This window comes from Trachurus trachurus (assembly GCF_905171665.1).
Source record: "Trachurus trachurus genome assembly, chromosome: 24".
Taxonomy (NCBI): domain Eukaryota; kingdom Metazoa; phylum Chordata; class Actinopteri; order Carangiformes; family Carangidae; genus Trachurus; species Trachurus trachurus.
The window spans coordinates 4,637,464-4,657,627 of NC_139910.1; the positions used below are offsets into that span (position 1 = coordinate 4,637,464).

Consider the following 20,164-nt stretch of genomic DNA (forward strand, 5'->3'; position numbering starts at 1 on the left):
AAAATGAGCAGCTTCTGGTATACGCTTCAGTCATGTGTGTGTTGTTGTTGTTGTTGTTTGATTTAAAAAAAAAAAATAAAGCAAATAAAGACAGAAGATGTGACACTGAACTCCGGGGTCTGCCGAGCACACATGACTTCATTGTCTTGGTTACAATTGTAACACAACCAACAGTGACATTTAGTGTCACAGGAAATGAACACATTTCTTCAGTGTTAAAGTCACATGTGATGTCCCGTCCATCCATCCATCCATCCATCCTATAGTTTCCCCCTTTGCTCCCATCATTCAACAAGTCATGTGGATTTTATTTTGTTAACTACATGTTTACAGAAATGCTCTAAATATGAAGATTATTTTTGTCATTATTATTATTATTAATAATAGTTGTAATACTGGTGGTAGTGGTAGTACTTGTAGTCGTTGTTCTATGCTGAGCTGCTGCACTGATGATGTCAGTAGTTGCACAGGTGGGTAGAGTAGCCAAACATTTTACTAAAACTCACATAAGGCTAATTCAGCCACAATGACTTAGATATATTTTCTATGGTCTATGAAATGTCCCTAAACAGTGTGTGTGTGTGTGTGTGTGGCTTCACGTCGGATGGCTCATGCCTCCACGTCGTCTGTTAATTCCCGATCAGTGGACACCTGGTCGGGCATCATCCCTCACATACCAGCAGCATAGACTGTACATAATATAATATATAAGTATATTCAAGTAAATGTAAAATGTATGCTGCATTGAAACTACTCTAACTAGTAGGCTACACTTTATCTAAAACGTTACTCAAGTAAATCTAAAGGAGTAAATGTAGTGTGTTACTACTCACCTCCGATTAGTTGTTACAAATAATATTATTTTTTCTTTTGTGTTCATGTCATTTCCTGTTTTACCTGGGGAGTTTATGTGTCCAGCTGTTGTCTTTTACTGTAATAGTATAATATTAGTTGAGATAATGTCTAAACTCTAAAAAGCCTGGATCAAAAACACACTATCGAACTAATACAAACACCATTGCAGCTCAAGTTGATGAGGCACATTTTCTAATGAGCACTGTACACAATGGATAGACCTAAAGGCTAAAACAATGGTTCTGTAAACATGTCTCCACACAGAGAAAGGTCTTATGGGTAATTTAGGTTTGTGAAGCCTTGGGCTGAGTCACTTGAGTATTTCTGAATGATTTCCTCAAACATGTAGGCTATTTAAAGTGTCAGAGTCCTCGTTATGAGTCCATGGCGTCAACATTCATAAAAGCCAAAACTCAGAACTTCCAGCATAAAGAGCTGTTAAACACACATGTTCACTCTTTGTCCTTCAGGCCCTGCCCTGAGTGCGTGATGATAATGGTCCGTCATGAGAGACTTATACAAGAACTCACTCACACATACGCTGTCTATATGTGTGTGCTGGATTTCCCTAAACAGCAGTTTGGATCCAACAGGTCACTGCTGCCACCTGCTGGTCGACAATGGAACATGCTTCACAGACAAACTCTTATCTCTGATACAACTGCTCCTGTCTCTTGGTGCAGGTACTTGTACCTTTGTTCCGTGCACTAATGAAAGTCAGATATCAGGTGCTTTTTCCCAATGAAGACCATAGATGAGTTACATCAAAGGAGAATCTGTCTTCTTTATTTGTGTATTTGTTGAAGTTTTTAACATGAGATAGAGATCTTTTCTCCATGTGGATCTTTGGACAGTGACAGTGATCAGTGTGTGGATAAGTCTCAGATGACCTCTGATGTCACCTTTCAGTTTCATTTCACAAATAAAGGGTGTCTGTGTGTGTCCTCGCTTCTCCCTTTTGGGACGGCCTTCCAAATGAAGGACCAGAACAAGGAGTGAGGAACCAAAAGCTCACAGTTCAGACTGACATAGTTCTTTGCAGGAAATAACCTTTCACAATAAAACTGTAAGCGGAAAAACGTAACAACTGATGATGATGATGTCATGTAGCGTCCGAAATATCAGTGTGTCTTATGGCTCTTTTTTTTAAATTATTATTGTTAGAATAATATGTGGGTAAATAATTTGAACTATAAAACCACAGACTTATGCATTCATGCTGTTTGTCAACATCAGGTGACTGATGACTCAGTGACCCCAAACTTTAACCACCATAAAAGGAGATGCTGTCAAATATTTTAGTTCGATTTCTATTTAGCCTCTATGTCTTAAATGTTTCATAGTAATAAAATCACTCTGTCTTATCTTTTGTTTTTCAACATAAAACCACTGGAAACCAGAGAGGATCCCCGCCACCCACACACACACACACACACACACACACACACACACACACACACACACACACACACACACACACACACACACACACACACACACACACACACACACACACACACACACACACACACACACACACACACACCATCAGTATTTAGGGACATGTTTTCATAAAAAATGTCTTTGTCTCAATAGAGAAATGTAAACTCATGTCGATCCTGAACAAAACAGCATGTGTTTAGATGAGTAGCTAAACTTGGTGCACATTTTTTTCTGGCTTGCAGCTGTTTACTGCTAATAATCTAATTATTTATTTATTTATTTTAATCAAAGCAGGGAGGAAAAACAAAGTCACAGGTATTTCAACCGGGACAAACTAATTACGACAAAGAGAGACAGGTGTAAGATGAAGATGAAATTACATTTATTGTGCACAAAAATAAACTTTGGCGCTTAGATTCCGGGAGTAAACCAGCTGAGTGAACTGATGAGAAGCTTGTGTCTGATATATCATCTGTTCCAGCTGCTGGAGGAGAACATCAAATACACAATCCAACAACTCCACAACGCTCTGGTGGACAAGTTGTGACCTGCACATTCACCACGCTATGAGATAGGCCAGTGGTTCCCAAAATTGTTTGTGTTGCGTACCCCCTGAGCCGTTTTGCCATACCACAAGTACCCCCTCCCTCATACGTGTTGATGATTCTCCAAAAGTGGTCATAACGTAACATAACTGATTAAGAAACGAAAATCATTTCAATTTCTCTCTTCAATTTGTAGTCAAGGTGTGGAGGCTGATGCACACCTAAAAAATCTTGAAAAACAGGTGCGTTGGAGCATAGGTTAGGAGTGAACAAAGGAAAAAAGGGTCTCCCGCACACTGTCAAGTCACTTGCTACACTGTCAAGACTTTTAAAACAAACAACGTTTCGGTCCACAGGACCTTTTTCAAGCAGAGATTTTTTAAAACTCTTGACAGTGTGCGGGAGACCCTTTTTTCCTTTGTTCATTTTACACTATTCTCCTGCATTTTAGTTGTTTCTGGCTGTTTTGGTGTTTGTTGTGGTCAAACAAACAAAGATCTTCACAGAGTTGTAGGATTGTCACAATACTAAAATTTCAAACTCAATGCCAATACCCAGGAAAATATTGAATATGACATCATATTCAACACAGCAGCAGTGCCTCCCAGCTTATTATTGTTCCATTATTTTTTTATTATAGCCTAATCAAAAGGACTTATAACAGATGTTTGTTTGTTTTTTAATTAAATGAAAAGCTAACTAAGAGTTGTGCAATTCCAGCGTGTTGCTATTGTTTCATTACATTCATTACAATGCATCTCCTCTCCTCTGACGGGCGGGGCTCCCCCTCCCCCCTGCCTCCTCTCTCACAACACACACACACGGAGAAAAAGAGAAGAGACGAGAGAGGAGTGTTGCCGTTAATATCGCCGTTTTAAACTCTTACGGCTAAATTCACCCTACGTGCGTCTAGTTCTGTGTAACTACTCACTCAGGTCCAAATGCTCTGGACGCTGCCCGCTCTGCTCGTCGAGTGCGCGCGTCGGGCGCTGTGGGGGCGCGCTGTTAATATGATATGTTTAGAAATCAGTCATGTATCCAGATGCGCCGTTTTGCATCGATACTTTTGACAACTATACAAAGCTGTGCTACAGGTTGTTGTCTTATGGGGGGAACTACTTGTGGCGCACGTACCATTTCAGTAATGGGCTCATCAAGTGACTCGGAATATCTACTTAAAATCTTGGTAATAAATTAATCAATTCTACGTACCCCCTGCAATGTGCTCACGTACCCCTAGGGGTACGCGTACCCCACTTTTGGAACCACTGAGATAGGCTAATAAAGGAAAGTTACGAGACAGAGTTGTTTTCAAGGTAAATCCATGCAAAACCACTGATGCGCGTTGCCTTCAGGGACAGTAGCCTACGCTGAGAAGCAGAAGGCGGATACGCGCTTCGCGAAATACTTCCTGGATTAGGCTACTTGACACGCGCTTCGAAGCCTCGGCACAGCAAGACACATCACTATTTTCTCCACAGTCAGAGTAGCCTAGTTTCTGAGGATTTCTTTTCTCTGAGTTTCTCTCCCTGTCTTGATTTCACCTTCTCCTGTTCTGCTGTGGATGTTTTCTCCATGTGAAGCTTCGGTAAGTGACAGTTTTCAGTTAAATAGCCTACAACATTACATCACGTTTTAATAATCAGCTGTTTGTGTCCTTTGGATTTAAATAATACATTTGAAAGTAACTTTATCTGTCAGATGAATGTAATTCATGTTTGACTGTGGCAATGAATAATGAGATGGAAACGTAGAGCTACTGCTGTTGAAAAGTGGGGAAGATGGGGGGAGGGACACTGTCATCTATCTGTAAAGAAAGTGCCCGAAAACTGCCCTCGACAGGAACCCGCATCAGTGGTTTTGCATGAATTTACCTTGAAAAGACTCTGTCTTGTAGCCTAACGTTCCATTATTAGGGCCACGGGCCATCGCACCGGGCATGGCCCCTACAGCTATAGCTGCAAAATTGCCAGTGTCTCCAATATAGAGCTCATTACCTTCATAAACAATCCACCTGGCGCTCGTTGAAATGTTTAAACACACACACACGCTAAATCAGACTGACACAGGATGCAGCTCATAACATGTCAAGTCAGTCACACACACACACACACACACACACACACACACACACACACACACACACACACACACACACACACAAACAGGATGCGTACTTTGTCAGGTCATCTTACCATACACCTAATAATGTGCACAAATACTCTAGACCAGTGATTCTCAAACTGTGGTACGCGTACCACTAGTGGTACGTGGGCTCCCTCTAGGTGGTACGCAAAAGACTCACCGAATTAAACATAAATAAAATGAAATAAATTTCAGATGCATCAAAAAATCAGGCAACCACATATTTTCGGCCGAAAATGACCAAAAATGCATTTGCAGGATGTTGTGATGATACCATAGAATAGAGACTGTATAAATACAAGCAAAATCCTGCCGAAAATGCCGACATCATTATCAGCAAACAAGTCCAGGCACCGCTCCGACCACACGTGTATCTGTTTACCTGTTAGCTCCGTAGCTCCGTTAGCTCCGCTAGCTCTGTTAGCTCTGTTAGCTCTGTTAGCTCGGCTACAGTCCAACTGGAGCGGCTCGTTGAGCAGCGCTTCAAATAACCTGCATACTTGTGTACTGCGTACGTGTGTCTTTGATGTTAAAGTTTAGTGTTACTTCTCAGAGTTTTATTTTTACGATCGGGGGTCATATAAACATGAGGCACTGCTAATCTTTTCCGGCCAGTCGTCATGGAAACATGACGCTCTGTCAGTGCTGTGGCTTTTACCCGACTGAAAACAAACGTGTATGAGCTGAAAAATGAAACGACGTATCATTGTATACCGCCATTATAATTAGTAATTAGTAGGCTAATTATTATTATTAAGAAGACTGGGGATGGTTGTAACAGCATCACTTTCACCAATAAGGGATAACAGTGTGTGGATAACAGTGTGTAAATGTGCTCAATACCCACTCCCTCCCTCCCTGACATTGCATGTGAATGTACATGGCTGTGTCAGTGTGTAGGTTTTACAGGTCAAAAACAATTTTTTTTAGGTCAGAAACTAATTTTTTTTTTCAAGCCTAAATTTTGACTAGTATTGATACCGTTTAAGTTTAAATTAAGTAACGTGTATAAGATGAAAGAGCAGGTTTTTGGGTGAAATATGAGTCATTTCTTACATATGAATATATGAATATGATCTTTAAGACAGCTTTCTAATGTTAGGATACACACCACTGCCCCCCCCCCCGACTTGGTGGTACTTGGAGAGGCAAGTATTTTCTGGGGTGGTACTCGGTGTAAAAAGTTTGAGAACCACTGCTCTAGACTCTAGAACCAGCTCTGGAAACTGTTCTCACATTTACACAAACAGGTTTCATACAGTTCTCAGGTCAGACTTATTCCTCCTGTTGCTCCCTGTTCTGACCTGTTCTACTTCATTTACTTCTCTCTCAAAGCTCTGTGCTTATTATGGGCTGCTTTTTTTTCTTTTTTCTTTTACTTTTATACCATTGCTTCAGGCACCTTAGTTCAAGTCACTGTCAAACACAACCACACGCACCAACACACACAGATAGCTTCATGTGATTACAGTTACAGACACACACACATCAAAACACACAGGTAACGTACACATGCGCGCTTATGCGCGCACTCCTCTCCCACACACACACACAAACACACACAGGTAACTTCATGTGGTTACAGCTCCTCCATATCAGTGCTTATAGAAAGATGATCATGTGTCTGTTTGATCAGCTCTGTCTTGACCTTAAGATCGTGGGTTTGATTCCCATGTTGACAGAGATGGCAAAACCGGCCGTAGCTCCCATGGCCCTCTCAAAATTTCCCAGAGGAAATTTTCTAGTTATCTCATAGCGTGATGAATGTGCAGGTCACAAATTGTCCACCAGAGCGTTTTGGGGTTGTTGGATTGTGTATTTGATGAGTTTGATGAGGGAAACCAAGAAATCCCATTAGCCTCCGTAGCGTAGCTCTGAGCAGCTTGTGGCTCTGCTCCGCCGTACTATAAATAGGTTGCACTGACTGCTATGACCAGTTTTGCCAGTCGAAAGGATGGGGTGACTGGCAAGCGTGCATGACTCTTACCCAGGAGGTGTGGGTTCAATCCCCGCCCGGGCCCTCTTCACCTTGCCACACTAGCTACATCGATATCACCAAGTAATTAACAGCCCTGGAGCGCTGTTATAACCAACCGGTTAGGTTTAGGGTTAGGGTTAGTCCTGGGCTGTTGTTTACTTGGTGATATCAGATCGTGCCTACATCGAGGGTAGGTTAGCTTCCTATTTCAAAGTAAAAGCACAAATTCTATCGTCATGGTTTTCTGTAAAAGGGCAACGGGTGTTTTATTTTGTGAAAGTAACCGGAAGTGCATTGGTCACAGCGGTTAGCTTGAGTAGCGCCGAATTTGTCCGAACAAAATTGTAAAAAGCTGGTATTTAGACAAATTAACGACACGGCTACTTTCTCGCCTAAAAGTGTTTGAAATGTTGATGAAGTGATACATTTACAGAGTTTAGAGCTAAAATGAAATAAGCTTCTGACTGCTGATTTCGGCTCAGGTAGGAGGCAGGCTAACACTACCTATGCACTTCCAGCGTTTGAGCTAAGCTAATTACGGGTGATACGGCTCTATCTCCCTTGTTACTTCACGCACAGTTGAAAGGATGGTGTCTATCTGCTGGTCATGGACTCGGGAGTGAAGCAAGACACGAAAGAAACTGTTGGCCTATCCCTTTAAAGCAGAACTATGCAAGTCGGCCGGAAATAGCTCGCTCCTTCGTTGGTTTCTCTTTTTTTTCCCTCTCCAGAGCTCCCCCACAGTTCTGGGAGGCACATGTCACTGTCGTAAAAAAAAAAAAAAAAAAAAACTCGCCGCCACCACCTCCTCCACCCCCTACACGTGCTTGTGTTTACTGCTGAAGGTAGAGAGCGGTGTTTGCTAAGCAGGGAGCTAATGCTAACACGGAGCTAACGCTAACAGGGAGCTAATGCTAACACGGAGCTAACGCTAATACAGCCACACAAGGACAAAGACACGACATACATACACACACATGAATAAAGGTTCCAAAACGCGAAGGCGTGTGTGTGTGTGTGTCATGATGTATTACATTATAAGATCCATGGTGTGTGTGTGTCTGTGTTAGCATTAGCTCCATGTTAGCCACAAGCTTCATCAGTACAAACATTTCAGGTTGCCATGGTTTCCTCCGACTTTCCGAACTCAAACCAATCACGATTCATGACATGCATGACGTCATCTGCGTTCTTATCTCGTACTGCCGTAAGGCAGTTTCTCGCGATAGTTCTATCCATTGATGAGATTTGGGCAAGGGGGCAGTTGTCGGTCTGAGGAGTGAAGCTCACTTCCGCGTTCAAAAAGCTGCAATCCCCTCGGCTGTCACTGGGGGCTGGCTCCAGAAGGGAGCAACTCCAATTGAGCCCCATGTTAAAATAGCCGATTTTACAGCTTAAAAAAACATATTTACAGCCTGGTACATTTCATTTTTTTGGTCTCAACCGATAGTTTCTACCCCCGCACACACTCTGAGGGGGGTGAATTTTTTTTAAACTCTACCGTTTTACTATTATTAGGTTTAAAGTTCTGGCCAATCAGGGCGCAGAACCGTTGAGTGACAGGTCCGGCGACCGCTGCTACGAGGCCAGTGGGCGGGCTCTTGGCCGGCCAACGGCCGCACCGCTCCAAATATGGCAAGTAGAATCCAACATGGCGCGGTTCAAACCCCCGTAGTAGCGGCACAAAACAGACTCCCCCAAACCAATGGGTGACGTCACGGACGCTACGTCCATTCTTTTTACAGTCTATGGATTTGGGACACCGAGACGGAGGACTGATCTTGCAAGTGCGGTTTTCAGCCAGTGGGGGGGGTTGGCGCATTGGCCTAGACCCCATTCACCTCATAATAGGTCACTCAACCATCACAGTGTCTCTGAGCCACAATAAATACAGCCGAAATCCTGCATAGTTCTGCTTTAAGGGCAGCATTTCCTCTACAACAGGGGTGTCAAACTCATTTTAGTTCAGGGGCTACAAACAGCAGAATTTGATCTCAAGTGGGCCGGACCAGTAAAATAATAGCATGATAACCTATAAAGAAAAATAACCTTTTATTTTTCCCTTTGTTTAAGTACATTATAAAGATATTTCTACAGTTAGCCTAATGAACTATCCTTTTACAAAAAATTTTATGAACAATCTGACATGTAGCCTATTGATAAAAATATGTGCAAAAATAGTGACTGTATTTCCAGCTAGAAACGCGTATCTCTCTTTTCCTGTCATTGCTGTTTACGTTTGTGTCGCTGGCTGCTTGACACCTGAGTTGTCCTCATGCTGAAAACGTGACTTGTCGCGGACAGGCGTTACTCCCCGAGATGCAAGAAGAAAGCAGAAATAAATAACCTATATCTTTTTACTAAGGTAAATGACAAAAAATACGCACTGACTTGGATAACTTTAATCTGATTACTGGTTTGGAGATAGTAACGCGTTAGATTACTTGTTACTGGAAAAAGTGGCCATATTAGACCATACCGACATCACTGGCTAATATGACTATAGGGATTATGGCAATGGGCCAATTTGCCAAAAATGTTGAACTATCCCTTTAAGAGAAAGTAATTTCTTGTAGCTCAGTTGGTTTCAGCAGTGAAACAGAAACAGATTTCAGAAAAGGCTGCATAATTTATTTCCTCATCCACACGTCTGATCACATAAACTTGTAACTTGCAGTCCATGACAGAAAGAATCAGCAGCATCTTCTCTCTGTTTCCTCTGCAGCTGAAGCAACAACATATCTGTGGAGGAAGGTGGAGGCTCAGGTATGAGTGAGGACAGAGAGGAGGGAGCCCCTCCCTCTAAAACCACTCTGTGGGGGGAACATGAGAGCCAGACCGAAGCTCAGAGGTGAGATGAGGATCTCAATTGTCCATGACTCTTCTCGTAACGTCACTGCACTATCATTATTCACACTCACTGTCACAACAACTAGGCCTACTTAACAGTTAAGAGCTAATGATGATCAACTACTAACTGTGTCAACTGATTTGGAATGAACTGATCAAAATTAAATATTGTTTCAGGTATGGTTCAATCTCCTTTTTACAATCATCTGTTTATTCATATCAGGATGCAGCAGCAGAGACCAGACTCTCCTGAACCCAGCTGTGTGTCCATGAAGAGTGACCACTCTATGTATCATCCTATCATCTTTAAAGGTGGACAGACTGCTGATGAAAGGTAAGAACTTAAAATTGAACTGTTCGTATTTGATTCTCATCTCACAACTTCTGTTAACTGCTGTCGATACAATTTAGATCAGGTTAATCACAGTATAATTTAGTCGAGTGAATAGAAAATCTGCTATAAACTAGTAGATTATTTTCAGTCTGCATCTCTGTATTTTTAAATACATAATTTCCAACTTGTATGTTTATATCAGCAGGAGCGAGCAACAGAGAGCAGATTCTCCTGAACCCAGCTGTGTGTCTGCAGAGAGTAACTGGTCTATGGATCGACCTATTGACTGTAAAAGTGTACAACCTGATGATGGAAGGTAAAACCTAAAAACTAAACTTTATTATCAGACTCTCCTCAGATGAAGAAATCATATCTTAGCCTTTAATCAGGCACGTGCAGAGGGGGGAGTGGTGAAAACTGCATTTTCGCTATAAAACGGGAGTGCTGGTGTGGCTGAGTAAGTAGGTTTTGCAGTGGTATTTGTGCACATTATTAGGTGTATGGTAAGATGACCTGACAAAGTAAGCATCCTGTGTGTGTGTGTGTGTGTGTGTGTGTGTGTGTGTGTGTGTGTGTGTGTGTGTGTGTGTGTGTGTGTGTGTGTGTGTGTGTGTGTGTGTGTGTGACTGTGTGCAGCTTATAATAGCTCCACTAAAATATTAAATTTGTAATGTGGTTACTTAACTAGAGTATATGACTCTGCTTAGGGTGTAGAGATGGCTGGCTAGCTGATTTAATAGCTAGATTGTCTATGTCAGAACAAACTGTTGCGTACACACAAAACGGGGCCTGAAAGTGGCGTACGTGACTTTCCACGCCAAGGTTGTGATCTATAAAAAACAAACTATTACCGTCATATTGTCCACTCCCAGAGCGCAGGAGGAGGAGAGGACGATGCGGCTGCATAGAGTAAATACATGGTGTAAATAACTATATGAATGAATGAATGAATGCATTTTCATTTTCGTGTCATGCCAACACTGTGGCCCATACCATATGAGATTACAAGACACATTTAATGACAAATATAAAAAAAAGACTAAACAGTCCTTCCTGTTGGTGTTGCCTGCCACACAGGTGTGACATAACTAAACAATTTAAGAGTACTCAACTATATATCGCTCTTCGTCTCATTGCCCAGGCCTTTTCAAGAAATAAAGAAAATGCAAAAATATTCGACTGAAAAAGATGTTTTAGCTTCTCAGCATCGTCTAACCACACACAGTCATTATTTGGATCTACCTTACTAAACAATTTTTGTCTTATAGAGTCATAAAGGGACAGTAGAACACAAAATGACTTTCATTCTCCACCTCTTGGATATCACATAAGTAACAAATTCCATCGTCTTCTGCTGTGCCAACATATCTGCCTGTCTCAGTATGAAGACCAAGTATACCAGCTCTCAATTGAGCACACAGGGATCTTTTCTTTTTAGACAAATTATACAAAACATAGTTTTCTGGGCCAAATACCTCTTTTATTTCACAGTAAGTACGCAGCTTTGGTTTACCCCAAATATCTAATGCCCATCTATCTTTACTTTGTTGAAAAATAATTTCTTTTAATACGTTAAGCTCCACTTTCTCTTTGTTATAATAATGGTCTTCATATCCAGCTCTCAGCAAGATGTCATATTCCCTGTCCCATGCCCCATTGGTCAGAGTGTCCCACTCAAAGATTTTCTTGCAATCCTATTACGATTTAGTCCTAGTATCCTATTCCATAAACGCACCATATATACACTCCACCGTACCTCATTGGCTTCCCAGCCCATATCTCCCATCACAGCTAGGGTCTGTGTAAATTTATGTACCTCAAGAAAATACCGCATGGCTCTATTTTGCACAGCCTCACATTTAGGATATTGTTTGAATCCCCATACTCCTACTGCACAATCTAACACTGGACATACAGGTTAATCACAGTATAATTTAGTCGAGTGAATAGAAAATCTGCTATAAACTAGTAGATTATTTTCAGTCTGCATCTCTGTATTTTTAAATACATAATTTCCAACTTGTATGTTTATATCAGCAGGAGCGAGCAACAGAGAGCAGATTCTCCTGAACCCAGCTGTGTGTCTGCAGAGAGTAACTGGTCTATGGATCGACCTATTGACTGTAAAAGTGTACAACCTGATGATGGAAGGTAAAACCTAAAAACTAAACTTTATTATCAGACTCTCCTCAGATGAAGAAATCATATCTTAGCCTTTAATCAGGCACGTGCAGAGGGGGGAGTGGTGAAAACTGCATTTTCGCTATAAAACGGGAGTGCTGGTGTGGCTGAGTAAGTAGGTTTTGCAGTGGTATTTGTGCACATTATTAGGTGTATGGTAAGATGACCTGACAAAGTAAGCATCCTGTGTGTGTGTGTGTGTGTGTGTGTGTGTGTGTGTGTGTGTGTGTGTGTGTGTGTGTGTGTGTGTGTGTGTGTGTGTGTGTGTGTGTGTGTGTGTGTGTGTGTGTGTGACTGTGTGCAGCTTATAATAGCTCCACTAAAATATTAAATTTGTAATGTGGTTACTTAACTAGAGTATATGACTCTGCTTAGGGTGTAGAGATGGCTGGCTAGCTGATTTAATAGCTAGATTGTCTATGTCAGAACAAACTGTTGCGTACACACAAAACGGGGCCTGAAAGTGGCGTACGTGACTTTCCACGCCAAGGTTGTGATCTATAAAAAACAAACTATTACCGTCATATTGTCCACTCCCAGAGCGCAGGAGGAGGAGAGGACGATGCGGCTGCATAGAGTAAATACATGGTGTAAATAACTATATGAATGAATGAATGAATGCATTTTCATTTTCGTGTCATGCCAACACTGTGGCCCATACCATATGAGATTACAAGACACATTTAATGACAAATATAAAAAAAAGACTAAACAGTCCTTCCTGTTGGTGTTGCCTGCCACACAGGTGTGACATAACTAAACAATTTAAGAGTACTCAACTATATATCGCTCTTCGTCTCATTGCCCAGGCCTTTTCAAGAAATAAAGAAAATGCAAAAATATTCGACTGAAAAAGATGTTTTAGCTTCTCAGCATCGTCTAACCACACACATTCATTATTTGGATCTACCTTACTAAACAATTTTTGTCGTATAGAGTCATAAAGGGACAGTAGAACACAAAATGACTTTCATTCTCCACCTCTTGGATATCACATAAGTAACAAATTCCATCGTCTTCTGCTGTGCCAACATATCTGCCTGTCTCAGTATGAAGACCAAGTATACCAGCTCTCAATTGAGCACACAGGGATCTTTTCTTTTTAGACAAATTATACAAAACATAGTTTTCTGGGCCAAATACCTCTTTTATTTCACAGTAAGTACGCAGCTTTGGTTTACCCCAGATATCTAATGCCCATCTATCTTTACTTTGTTGAAAAATAATTTCTTTTAATACGTTAAGCTCCACTTTCTCTTTGTTATAATAATGGTCTTCATATCCAGCTCTCAGCAAGATGTCATATTCCCTGTCCCATGCCCCATTGGTCAGAGTGTCCCACTCAAAGATTTTCTTGCAATCCTATTACGATTTAGTCCTAGTATCCTATTCCATAAACGCACCATATATACACTCCACCGTACCTCATTGGCTTCCCAGCCCATATCTCCCATCACAGCTAGGGTCGGTGTAAATTTATGTACCTCAAGAAAATACCGCATGGCTCTATTTTGCACAGCCTCACATTTAGGATATTGTTTGAATCCCCATACTCCTACTGCACAATCTAACACTGGACATACACAACTCTGATATAATTTGGAGTATGTGGCTATAACACCCCCTAGTTCCCGGTTTGCTGACTCAGCCAGTAGTGATGATCCCTTCATGAAATTCATGTGTTCATCCAAATAGAGACCCAAGTATTTGTAGTCTCTTGAATAGTTCAACTTTGACTCCCCGAACTAAATTGGAAATCACTTGTTTGCATAACAGGGTTTTTAAAATGCATAATTTCTGTTTTCTTTTCATTTATCAAGAGTCTCCACTTTTTACATCACTTGCACATGTCAACATTCTTTGTAAATCAACCTCTGTTTCCGTTAATAAAATAGCAAAATAATATCATCTGCATATAATAAAATACTAAAAAAGTAAGTAAAAACGATATGTTCCTGTGATACTGTGTGAACATATGATCAAGAGTCAATTAAATCTCAAAGCCTGGAAAAAAAATCCAGTAATCGTTCGCACAATTGTTACATTCTGTTTTCTTTTTATCAAGAGAAGTGTCATGTTCGATCATTCCTCAGAATGTAACTGATTCTGCTAATGATTCAAAGTTTTATCGATCAGTCTAATTACTGTAAATGTATAAATACAGCAGGGAGCGCCGTGCGTAATTCTGCACCACGGCACCGCTGGAGGAGAAAGGAGGGAGAGTGAGACCTAGCCTCGTAAACCAGCCTCTCGCGGAAATGCATTTCATTTCATTTCTCGGGAGAGTCTGGCCTCATCCCCCCTCTAAGCGTTTGGGGTGGGCGGGAGCTGGGCGGGAGTAGTAGCAAAGACGGTTTAATATCTTTGGTAGTAGCGTTGACAGAAAACCCCATTCAGCCAATCAGCAAGTTGGTGTAGTGACGGGGCTTTGCACCAGTCTCGGCCTCCTGAGGGTTTCAGTCCAAACGCTTAGAATGGGGATGAGGCCAGACTCTCCCTCGGAATGAAATGAAATGCACTTCCGCGAGAGGCTGGTTTACGAGGCTAAGTGAGACCATGATGAATGGTTAATAACTCGTTTAAGATTAGAACTGTTGTCATTGTTGTAACTATGTCCCGAACCAAGGCAGCGCACCAAAACAACACCGCGTGCGCTCTGTGCCGCTGACGCCGTTGACAGCTGCAGCAACATGTCACACGTTGTCACGTTGTCCATGCCTATGTTCCCACAGCCTTATGTTCCCACAGCCCTATGTTCCCACAGCCCTATGTTCCCACAATTCTAAGATTTTTCTCAAAATTAGGCCCTATGTTCCCACTGGACTCTCTACCTATCTGGGCTCTACCTATCTGGCCTGTCTAGCCTCTACCGGGTCTTTTTTACTAAACTTAACCAACTCTTTTATTCATTACCTGAACACAACCAATGGTGGGACCAAAGGGGTGTGGGAACATAGGGCCTAATTTTCAGTGACAACAAAAGTTAGAAATGTGGGAACATAAGGCTGTGGGAACATAGGGCTGTGGGAACATAGGAATGACCCCGTCACGTTCACACCTGCAGCTAATTCACAACACTGACAGAACAAGAGCACGTCGGGCTCATTGACATGCAGACCGCATTCATGTGGTGGTTTGCATTGACCATCTGTGGTTAAAACAGGACGGAACGGGAAGCGGATTCAGCTGCGCACACTTGTAGGAACTCTGTGATGCAGTGTTGCCAACTCCTCAGTAAGCAAAGTCGCTATTGGCTGTCGTAAAAGTCGCTAAAAGTCACTAAATGACGTCGTTATCTCGGCGGGGGGGGGGGTGCTGGCGGCAGCAGCAGCGGCGAGCGGCGCTCTTTATGTCTGTGGCGTGGAGCAGTGCGTCTCTGAATGCAGCGGAGGCAGCTCCGTGACACTACTGTGTGTAGGCTGAATACCTGTGAGTGCCCGCGGCAGCGCCGCTGCTCGTTGAAAACAGCTGTGATAACGTGATTTCAGGTCCAGAAACGTTTGTAATATCACGGGAAAAAGTCGCTAGATTTGTCGCTAGTCGCTTTTGACAAAAAAAGTCGCCAAGAGGGGTTGGAAAGTCGCCAGATTTACACTGTTATAAAGGGAAGTTTGCTGCAGCTGTGCGTACACAGAGTTTTATAAGTCTGAATATTTTTTGGCGCACGCAAAACTTGGTTTTTGGGCGTACGTACCCTTTTAGTAACGATCCCACGCACAGTTTTATAAATGAGACCCCAGGTAACCCTTTAAAGTAATACTAAAGAACTTTCATTTTTGGTTGAGTTTGGCGGCGCCAGTGGACCAAAGCGGTAGTGTTTTGCCTTAAGGAAGACCCCATTTCCCATGAGCACCAGCACGTGTTGTAAACATCTTGATCTCCCGGTTGCGTGCAACAACTCGGTGCTGACCTATGTTGATCTGCCTGTTTAGTGATTTTACAATCAGTATCTCCTCGTTCAACAGGGTGAAATGGTGTCTGAAAACCTCTGACCTGTTGACTTCAGGCCTCAGCCCATTACAACGTTTTCATGGTGTAACCGGGTGTTTTGTATTGTATTTTGTACATGATTTCCTGTTCCGCGCAAGCTACTCTGTGCTGTATTTACTGTATGTGCCGTGCTCCAGCGTCTGGCAAAAATAGAAGCTCTGCGTGTTGTGGAGGGCTACCGGATGCCGGAGCCGTGACGCAGCGGAGCAGCAGCCAGTGGAAGCACACACATTGACTAGAATAGAAACATATCGGCTCCGCTCCGGCACGACGGCGGAGTCGATACGTTTCTATTCTAGCAGCTGTTCTGCATCCAGAGGAATTAGCCCAATATCTCCCTCTTTCGTTTTTTAGTCTCCTCCTCAGACAAAACTTTTAATTTCTTTGGTTTTCTTGCTGCTTCTGCAATGATAGCGGTAATCCCACATAGGCATGGACTTCCGTCTTTTTTTTTTTTTTTAAGTGTATTTTTCGGCTTTTTGCCTTTATTTGATAACACACAGTAGAGATAGACAGGAAAGGGAGAGGCAGAGAGAGAGGGGGAATGACATGCAGGAAAGGGCTGCCCGACGAACCGGGGCCGCCTACGGTGAGGACTGTAGCCTCTACATGGGGCGGCCGCTTTACCCACTGCACCACGCACCCAGGGCCTCGAGGGAAAATAATAATAATAGCCTAATCAGGGTTTCTCCCAGAAAACTTCTTAAGCCCGGTGGTAGGGTGGCACCGGCGGCCCATCGGCGGGCCACCGGTGCCCAAGCGTGTTTTTTTGTGACAGGGGCCTGACCCTGACCATTGACCGATGGCAGGGCCCTGTAGGGAACAGATTCATTAATGGAGCAGTAGCATTTAGCATGTGTGATTCCATAAGATTCCATAATAATATTATCATAAACATCTGTTATTATAAGACTTTATGTAACATATTTAAACACCAGCTATAGCAGAGTCTTACAGAAAGGCACTCTTGAAATTCTGTTCAATCAACCACAAAAAAAAGTAGGCCTAATAATTATAAAAATATATATTTTAATTTATATAAAAATAAATATTATAAATAACATCAACTGTTTGCATTAAAAACTAAAAAACAACTGCCTGGTGTCTCCATTGTTAAAGTCTAGCCGTTATTTCCATGGATGTATTATAGATCCTCATCCATGGTTTTATTTTTTTATTTTTTGCTACGAGATTTTTTACATCTGGAGTCACGTGCACATGACGTAACACGCTCTTTTTCCGGTCAGTCGTCATGGAAACGTGACACTCACGGATCTACTAGAGCAAACGTGTGTGATCGCGAACTTTACGAGCTGAAAAATGAAACAATGGATCATTTTCACATCAGGTGAAAGCCCCGCGGCTCACAGGAGTCCGGAGCTCTGCCGCTGCAGGGGACGACGTGCTAACAGCTAACAGCTAACAGCTACCAGCTGCTACAGCAGCTGACTGAGCCTCTGGAGCTGCGGCTCCTTTCTTTTTTTAGTCCCACCCCCTCACAGAATCCAGTAGGTAGTTGACACTCATCTCTGACTGGCATTGGCTAATAACAGATTTACTCAAATAAACAGAGGAAACTACATGAGACATTCAAAGGCCGTTAAGAAGGCAAAGCAAGGCAAGGCAAGGCAAGGCATTTTTATTTGTATAGCCTAAACAGTTTGTCTCAAAGGGCTTTACATGGCATCGTAACATCCTCTGTCCTTAGACCCTCACATCCACTGAGGAAAACTCCATAGAAAACCCTTTTAACAGGGAAAAACCGTAGAAACCTCAGAGTGAGCAACAGAGGAGGGATCCCTCACCCAGGACGGGCAGACATGCAATAGATGTTGTTACAGACAAGAAAACAGTTTACAACAGAACATGGGACATTTAAGAACCTTCTCAAATAAAGTACCAAATATGGTTTCATCCATATTAATGCAAACTTATTTCACAACAGAAGTAATTTAACAGATAATATTTAAAAATATACTGCGTTAGCTTAACATTAAAGAAACAACAAAATATCATCATTTGTAGCAGGGCACTACACAATCATTACAGGCATCCTGAAGTTTGCGAATACTTGCCTTTTTAAACTTAACCCACAAAGGGGCAGTGTAAAGAGGGGTACAGTAAGCTCTGAAGAGATAATTTAAACATCGTCGAACACCAGAAACATTTACATTTCAGCACCACATCATCATCATCATCATCAGACAAATCATCAGTGATGATGTGTCCCAAATACTTAAATACATTATTACAAAAAGGTATCACTTTCCCTGACAAATGAAATAATGGGAAAATCAGTTCCTTAACATCTTTAGGTCTACAAACCATAACAGAGCTCTTTTTGGCATTATAACCAAAGCCCTTCTAGGCAAGTCAGGCCACTCGGCGGCCATATTGGCGACGCTTCGAAAAGCCCAAGAAGACCAGACGCCTATCTAATTGAATGGAGGGGTGGTCAAATCCACCCTTTAACGTGATAGCAGGACGGAAAAAACATACAGACGTGCTAGCCAGTGAAATAAGATACAAATAAAAACCAAAAAAACATCAACTTTACCGCAGAATGACGTTTAAATCGCTATTTTTCCACAGGGAGTAGGCTACTCAACTGCGCATGCGCGTGGATTTACGACACCGCCGTCACTGTACGGCTGTAACGGCTGAGTCCGTGTTCTAGCAGCAGCCCGAGCATAGCTACACCGGTCTGCCCTGCTCTACCTGGAGACATATCGGCATGAGTCTGGAGATTTTTGCCCAAAAATAAACGCTAGACTTTCATGAAATCCGTCTTAATCATCACCTATGGGCTCCTTTCTGTGTGTGGTGACTGTGTCTGCTCCCCCCTCCCACGATCCCCACTAACGTTAGCTGTCTCGGATGCTATCAAGTGCATGTCATCTCAGCAGCAGCAGTCAGTTAAAATAAATAAATACAGTCCGAGTGAACCGCTGGAGCCACGGACTGATTACCGACCATCACTGACAACTAAAGCCTCGACCGGTAACCAGCATGAGGGGCGTTGTGCTGCGCTAGCTCGATGCTAACTTCGACTAGCGGTAGCGGTTAGCATCCGCCGCTAGCTTCGGTTAGCATCCGCCGCTAACAGCAGCTTCTCAGCTCACAACAAGCCTCTCGTACTCGGTACAATAAAACAATAGAGGCTCTCGTTATTAATGGTGACGGTGTCTATCGGTCCACGGCTCCAGTGCTTCATCCGGACTGTGTTTTTTATTTTTTTGAAGTGGACTGCTGCTGCTGCTGCTGCTGCTGCTATCATGGACAGGAGGCTAACGCTTAGCCCCAAGGGAGGGGGCCCAGTTTGAATGTTTAGGTTAAAAAATGAAACGAACAAAACTATAGGCTACATTCAACAATTAAATTAAAGAAAAGGTGGACTAATCGGTTCATTGTAAAACACTTATTGATGTGAATGAGGTGAATTCTGTATACGTAGCCCCGAGGTAGCTCTTTCGTTCAGCAGCACACACCTGAAGCTTCACTTTTCATTAAGACCAACCAATGTGGCTGCCAAATTAACAAGCCGGCAGTAAACCTCTAAAACTCCGCGGGTAAATGTAACAGCTTTCCTCCAGGATGAGGAGCCGCTCCCGGTCGCCGGTGGCTCTGCACTTTTCCGAAAACCTTAGAGTAAATGTTCAACCTGACCACATACAGTACACACGGTGCTAAAGCCGCCCAGATAGCAAAGTTTTTGGCTGTATTCTGGCATCCTTTTGGCATTTTTGGCTTTCTTTTGGCTTTGTGAAAGCCCTTTGGCTCAAATGTGGTATGGTTTTGGTTAGCCATAATAGACAAAATTGGTGCCAGCAATATATGGCTGAG

The 20,164-nt window shown here is 42.5% G+C and overlaps 1 protein-coding gene and 1 long non-coding RNA gene across 2 annotated transcripts in view; one reads left to right on the top strand and one right to left on the bottom strand.

Annotated features, from left to right (window-relative positions):
- Positions 1 to 20,164, bottom strand: part of LOC311007112 (uncharacterized protein) — a 142,305-nt gene that overhangs the window by 2,628 nt on the left and 119,513 nt on the right.
- LOC311007652 lies at positions 4,368 to 10,133 on the top strand. Its single transcript, XR_014596433.1, has 3 exons — positions 4,368 to 4,431; positions 9,692 to 9,817; positions 10,040 to 10,133. It is a non-coding gene; the product is annotated as an uncharacterized lncRNA (long non-coding RNA).